We start from the raw sequence: 7798 nt of genomic DNA on the forward strand, positions 1-7798 counted from the left end.
TCTCTCAGATATCAAGGAGAGCAGGCGAAAGAGGATGAGGTCGGGAGTGAAGATCTTTCCTGCCATTTTCTGCCTCATCCAGTCATTAGGGATGTTGTCCTGTAACATTGGTGGTGGAAAGTGCTGTCAAGTGGCAGCCAATTTACGGCAGACCCATAGGGTTTCAAGGCAAGGGCCAAACAGAGGTGGTTTGCCCTTGCCTGCTTCTGCATAACATCCCTGGACGTCTTCGGTGGCCTCCTATCCAACTACTAACCAGGGCCAGCCCTGCTCAGCAACCAAGATCTGATTACATCAGGCTAGCCTGGGACATCCTGAGCAGGGCTCTGCCTCCTTAAAGGTAAAGGTCCCCTGTGCAAGCACCGGGTCATTCCTGACCCATGAGGTGACGTCACATCCCGAAGTTTCCAAGGCAGACTTTGTTTGCGGGGTGGTTTGCCAGTGCCTTCCCCAGTAATCTTCCCTTTACCCCCAGAAAGCTGGGTACTCATTTCACCGACCTCAGAAGGATGGAAGGCTGAGTCAACCTTGAGCCGGCTACCTGAAACCGACTTCCGTCGGGATCAAACTCAGGTCGTGAGCAGAGCTTTTGACTGTCTCCTTAGCAGAGGTTTAGTGAGTGGAAAAGGGGAGCTGAAGTTTCTGGTGGCACGAAGTTCAATAATGTCACCTGATAATTGCTTGAAGATCAAATTGATATTCAAGGAACAGCTAAAGGGACGGGCTTAAAAGCTGGCAACCCAAGTAAGTACCCTTCATGCATTTGCCAAAAAGGCCTTCTAGTTGAATTGTGGAACTCCCTGCCCCAGGATGTGGTGATGGTTGCCAACTTGGAAGGCTTTAAGAGGGGAGTGGACATGTTCATGGAGGAGTGGGCTATCCATGGCTACTAGTAAAAATGGCTACTAGTCATGATGCAGACCTGGATTCTGTCCAGTACAAGAGGAGCATGCCTATGCTATTAAGTGCTGTGGAACACAGGGGGGGTTAATGCTGCTGCAGTCGTCTTGTTTGCAGGCTTCCTAGAGACACCTGGTGGGCCACTGTGTGAACAGACTGCTAGATTTGATGGGCCTTGGTTTGATCCCACATGGCTTTTCTTATATTCTTATGGAGGGACTCCACGGCATAATACCCTGCTGAGGTTCCCCCGCAAACCCCACCTTCCCCAGGCTCCGCCCCCAAATTTCCAGGAATTTCCCAAGACTTTGCAACCTTAATTGAGGTTCCTACCCCTGATAGTTTAACACCTCTCCAAGCCCCAAGCCCATGCATCACCCCCTGTGCCCCCCCCCAACATTAAGCCCTACCTTCGTAGCTCATTCAGCCTCACAAATTCCCATAAGTCAGTTGTCCGCCAGCAGCACCCATTTGCACATCTCCACCTTCCTGCCTAGTTGCAAGTCCCAAGCCATAGTCCTTACCTTGCGAGTCCTGCCGCCTTTCCCACCGGTTCCATAAGAGGAAAGTAAGAAGGCACGGGATGCTTTTCGAAGGCAACAAGAACGCGCAGATCAGCTGAGGGGCCTGTGACATCGGTGGGTGGCCGACACACCCTTCCAGTCATGTGGAAGGCTACATATCTAATGTTGGTATATGGCATTAAGAACTGCACCTGCCAGCCAGAGCCAAGGGTGTTCCTCTTACGACACATGAGATGTTTCAATATAATTACGTGGGTGAAACAAAACAGGTCTCAAGATTGCAAAAGCGGGATAAGCCTTATGTACAAGTTTGGGGGTGGTTCTCTACCCTGCCCCTCTCCATCTGTATCGGGAACAATCCCTATTTTCTGATGCCTCTCTAATAAAACCCCACTCCTAGATTTAGGGGAGAGATGGAGGGTACCTTCTTAAAATTTTGTTAATGCACACTAGGACTGGAGAGATCTCAGCCGAGGGTTGCCAGGTGGGTGGTTTCGGCGGGCAATCGCCTGCCAATCCACCGAGCTGCTCTGGAGCGGCGGCCGCGCACACACAATGGCGTCACTTCCGGGTTTACCCCCCCCCCAGGACGCACCGCATTGCCACAGCTGCTTTAGCAGTCAAACCGCCCCAGCCCTGCCCCCTAAAACCTCCTGCTGACCAAGAGGGGAGAACTGGGAACCCTATCTCAGCCCCTTCTCCCAGATCTCTTAAGTGAGGGGCTGATACAGCTCAACTTTATTGTATGTGAAAACCAGGGGTCTCCAACCTTTTGAACCTGTGGGCACCGCTGGAGCCAGCCACAGAACGGCTGCCGTAGCTTACCTTCAGTCACACAATGAAGATCCTTGTGCTGTGGTCTGCACAGCCAATCAGATCTCCAATGGTCAATCAGAAACCTTGCTGGGCAAAATCCCTGCCAGGGTACTCATGGGCACCATGCCGGGAACCCCTGGTGTAAATGGACACACTTAGAATGTCAGCAACCTGCTTCCGTTCCATCCTCCCCTAACTGCCTCTCTCAACAGCAATGTGATGAGTAGCAAGTATTCTGCAATAAACATAATCAGATCCACCATGAGATTAAATATGCTATTAGAAATTCAACTTTGTTAGAAAGCAATCATTGTGGGCATTATCTTAACACGCCTTGCTCCCAGGCTGAAACGAGAACGCAAAGGCAACCCATTTCCTTAAACCTGGATTCACCCCAAACAATGAAGGTTGGGGGTTGATTTCAAGAACTAAAGTGGTTTTTTTTGGTTCTTGTAGGTTATCCGGGCTGTGTGACCGTGGTCTTGGTATTTTCTTTCCTGATGTTTCGCCAGCAGCTGTGGCAGGCATCTTCAGAGGAGTAACCCTCCTCTGTCCTTCAGTGTTACTCCTCTGAAGATGCCGGCCACAGCTGCTGGCAAAAAGTGACCGTGAAAGCCTTCAACAATATTTTAAAGTGGTTTTGTTATCCAAACTGGACCACGGGAAGTGGAGGGATTAGGTTATTACTGGGTTTCCAGATGGATAAACAAGGGATCTTTTATCAGGGTATACAGGGTTTTTTTTTTATTACAGAGCTATGTGCCCAGAGAAAAAGCAATGTAAATCATCCAATTCAGACCATGGTCTTTTATGCATGGCTGCTTCACTCGCTGTCACCCCTCCAACGACTTTGGGTCTTTGTTGTGACTATGCATGCCGTTTCTGACTGCCAGAGGTCGCCTCGCTCTCCCCCTGCATTTCCCCACATTTTGCCTGCATTTTCAGGGACCTGTTTTATCTCAAATTTATAAACGCGGGCAAAATGCGGGAACACGCAGTGGGAGAGTGAAGCGACCTCTGGCTGTCAGAAACGGCATGCATAACCACAACAAAGACCCGAATTCATAGGAGGGGTGACTGTGAGGGAAACAGCCATGCATAAAAAGCCTAAATGAAATATTTATTCACTAAAAAAGGTAAAGGTCCCCTGTGCAAAAACCGGGTCATTCCCGACCCATGGGGTGATGTCCCATCTCAACGTTTATTAGGCAGACTTTGTTTGCGGGGTGGTTTGCCAGTGCCTTCCCCAGTCATCTTCCCTTTACCCCCAGCAAGCTGGGTACTCCTTTGACCGACCTCGGAAGGATGGAAGGCTGAGTCAACCTTGAGCCGGCTACCTGAAACCAACTTCTGTCAGGATCGAACTCAGCTCGTGAGCAGAACTTGGACTGCAGTACTGCAGCTCACCACACGTGTCATTTATTCACTAGCAACCAATTATACCCCTATGAGCACAAACCTTAGACTACAAAAAATAGGGTTGCAGGCTCCAGGTTGGGAAATACCTGGAGATTTTGGGGTGGGGGCTGTAGAGGGAGGGGTTTGGGGAGGGGAGGGACCTCCGCAAGGTAAAAGGTCAAACCAGGATCTTCACATGGCAGTGGGATGTGGCTGTGGAAAGTGTGTTGGGAAGTGTGATTGTAATGCTTGTCTGTCTAATCTTTGCCCTGTCCAAAGAAATGTGGATGGAGAGTAGGGTTGCCAGGTCCCTCTTGGCCACTGGCGGGAGGTTTTTTGGGGGGAGCCTGAGGAGGGCGGGGTTTGGGGAGGAGAGGGACTTCAATGCCATAGAGTCCAATGTCCAAAGCGGCCATTTTCTCCAGGAGAACTGATCTCTGTCACCTGGAGATCAGTCGTAATAGCGGGAGATCTCCAGCCACCACCTGGAAGTCGGCAGCCCTAGTTGTGCAATGCCAGGTTTGCATAGATAAGATCTCTACATTCTCAGACCTGCTGTGCGAAGAACAAGTGGACCTGGCAGACATCACTGAAACCTGGATGTGCCAATCGGATATTGCAGTTCTCTGCCAGCACCAGCCGAGGCCCAGCCCTTACCCCAAACTAGAGGATTGCAGTGAAGGGGAGGTGGTGGAAGACTCAGAACCAGTGAAGACAGAGCACACCCATAGCACCCATTTATTGGCCTAAGAGGAGGCAACAGCTCCCGGTTGGCCATGACAGTAGTTATTGTTCTCAGCCACATCACATCAACTGAACCTCACCCGGTTCAATGACTTAGGGTGGCCTCTGACCCGGGAAGATCAACAGGGTCAGACCGACGTGTTAATTTGGCCTCTTGTTGAGACAGCGTTTTGCAACTGTTCTCTTTTGCTGATAAAATCTCTCACCCACCAGCCTCCAGTAGGGTTGCCAGATCACTCTTCACCACCGGCGGGAGGTTTTTGGGGAGGAGCCTGAGGAGGGCAGGGTTTGGGGAGGGGAGGAACTTCAATGCCATAGAGTCCAATGGCCAAAGTGGCCATTTTCTCCAGGGGAACTGGTCTCTCGGCTGGAGATCAGTTGTAATGGCTGAAGATCTCCTGGGATTACAACTGATCTCCAGGCAATTAGGGTTGCCAGGTCCCTCTTTGCCACCAGCGGGAGGTTTTTGGGGTGGAGCCGGAGGAGGGCAGGGTTTGGGGAGGGGAGGTGCTTCAATGCCATAGAGTCCAATTGCCAAAGTGGCCATTTTTCAGGGGAACTGGTCTCTATCGGCTTGAGATCAGTTGTAATAGCAGGAGATCTCCAGCTAGTACCTGGAGGTTGGCGACCCTACTCAGTTCCCCTGGGGAAAATGCCCGCTCTGGAAGGTGGACTCTGGGGGGAAACGCATGGTCGCTTTAGCCTCCTTTATTCCCTGTGCGTTCGATCCTGGCTGAATCCTGGCTGAAACAGGGAATAAAGGAGGCTAAAGCGACCGTGCGTTTTCGCCCTCTATGGCATTATACCCCTTTCCCCACCCCAAACCCTGCCCTCCTCAGGCTCCATCTCCAAAATCTCAAGGTATATCCCGACCCGGAGCTGACAGCCCTGCTCATCTCACCCACGCTGACTTGGACGTCACATCCAAAATGTTATTTATGGTCCAGAGTGGAAGCAAGCCCAGCTGAGGAAAAGAACAACCCAGAGTGGGGGAGAAAAAACCATAATTCAACTGCCCTCACAGCCCCCATCCCTTTTCAGTGTTAAAAATCAGACACCCCTACCTTTAAAAATTACTTCGGCAGATCCTGCTTTAAGCAGCCGTCTCTGTGCGCCTAGCCTGAGCTCTCAAAGCCCGGTGCTTCTGCAGGGCAATTGCAAAACGTGAATGCAGCCTACGGCCCTTGGAGGGGAAAAAAGCCACCAGCAATGTGTGGGTGGGGAGAGGTCAGGCGGCGGCTCCTTGGTGAAAGATCAGGGCTGTTCGGGAAACACAAGAGGATCCTTATTTTCATGTGTGGAAGGGTAGGAGGGAATGTGGCTGTGAAAAGACCCAGGACACAAGAGAGAAAAGCTCACAGACGTCCCCACATTCTCGTGTCCTCGGCTCTTACTGGCCGGCACACGGAAGGTGTGTGTGCACGGACGCCACTGAAATTTGGCCTGGTTTACACATGAAGCAGAAGGGGTGTGTGGGGTAGCATCCTAAGGAGAGTGGACAACGCCACCTCCCCTTGAAGCGGGCGGTAATCACTTTTGAATGCTTCACCATGTTCAAAATAGAAGAAAACTTGCATACAGAGGAAGGTGGCAACCACACATACCGTGCTGCGATTACGGTTGCCAGCTCCGGGTTGGGAAATACCTGGAGATTTGGGGGGTGGAGCCTGAGGAGGGTTGGGTTTGGGGACAGACATCAATGGGGTTTAATGCCACAAATGCGGCCATTTTCTCCAGGGGAACTGATCTTTGTCGTCTGGAGATCAGTTGTAATAGCGGGAGATCTCCAGCCATCACCTGGAGGTTTAGCAAAAATTAGCACCAAATACTAAATAGACTAGCTAAGTGAAAAAATAGTATTCAGCTCACATTAATTATGCAAAAGTGCGACATCGCACTTTTGCATAATTAGTGTGAGCTGAATACTATTTTTTCACCACCTGGAGGTTGGCAACCCTAACTGCAAGGTAGTTTAGGCTAATAGAGAGTAACAAGAGCCACTCAGCAAAGACCTCGGGTTGCCAACTCCAGGTTGGTACGTTACTGGAGATTTCAGGGTGGAACCTGTAGGACAGAATTTGGGGAGGAAGTAGGGGTGCCAGCTCCGAACTGGGAAATATCTGGAGATTTTCGAGGCGGAGCCTGAGGAGGGCAGGGTTTAGGGAGGGGAGGGACTTCAATGCCATCGAGTCCAATTGCCAAAGCAGCCATTTTCTCTAGGCGAACTGACTTCTACCGGCTGGAGATCAGTTGTAATAGCTGGAGATCTCCAGCTAGTACCTGGAGGTTGGCAACCCTAGGAGGGAGGGGCCTCTGCAGAGTATAAAGCTGGAGGGTGAGAGATTCAAAACACATAAAAGGAAGTATTTTTTCACACAACGCAGAGTTAAATTGTGGAACTCCCTGCCCCAGGATGTGGTGATGGCTGCCAGCTTGGAAGGCTTGAAGAGGGGAGTGGACATGTTCATGGAGGAGAGGCCTATCCATGGCTACTAGTCAAAATGAATACTAGTCATGATGCATACTTGTTCTCTCCAGGATCAGAGGAGCAATGAGCATGTTATATTAGGTGCTTTGGAACACAGGCAGGATGGTGCTGCCGCAGTCGTCTTGTTTGGGGGCTTCCTAGAGGCACCTGGTTGGCCACTGTGTGAACAGACTGCTGGACTTGATGGGCCTGGGTCTGATCCTGCAGGGCCTTTCTTATGTTCTCATGGATACCGGTCATGATGCATTCTTGTTCTCTTCAGTATCAGAGGAGCATGCCTATTATTTTGGGTGCAGTGGAGCACAGGCAGGATGGTGCTGGTGCAGTCGTCTTGTTTGAGGGCTTCCAAGAGGCACCTGGCTGGCCACTGTGTGAACAGACCGCTGGACTTGATGGACCTGGGTCTGATCCAGCATGGCCTTTCTTATGTTCTCATGGATACCGGTCATGATGCATTCTTGTTCTCTTCAGTATCAGAGGAGCATGCCTATTATTTTGGCTGCGGTGGAGCACAGGCAGGATGGTGCTGCTACAGTCGTCTTGTTTGGGGGCTTCCAAGAGGCACTTGGTTGGCCACTGTGTGAACAGACTGCTGGACTTGATGGGCCTGGGTCTGATCCTGCGTGGCCTTTCTTATGTTCTAAACCCTCCAAAACAGCCATTATCTCCAGGGGAACTGATCCCGGCTGCTTGGAAACCCGCTGTAATTCCAGGAGATCTCCAGGCCGTACCCAGAGGTTGGCAGCCCTACTAAGGGCTTAAAGATCTCTAAGACCTTCCCAGTACGTTTTTACTGGTAAATTGCAGTCCCTGGTATGGCGCTTTAATCTTGTTCCCCCACAGTACGGTTTCACTGATAAAAGCTGGCCCCTCCAGGCAAAGAAAAGCTGCCTGTCTTTCTTCCTCCCCCCACTTTCCAAAGGCAGTC

The sequence above is a fragment of the Euleptes europaea genome, chromosome 11, assembly GCF_029931775.1.
Source record: "Euleptes europaea isolate rEulEur1 chromosome 11, rEulEur1.hap1, whole genome shotgun sequence".
NCBI lineage: Eukaryota > Metazoa > Chordata > Lepidosauria > Squamata > Sphaerodactylidae > Euleptes > Euleptes europaea.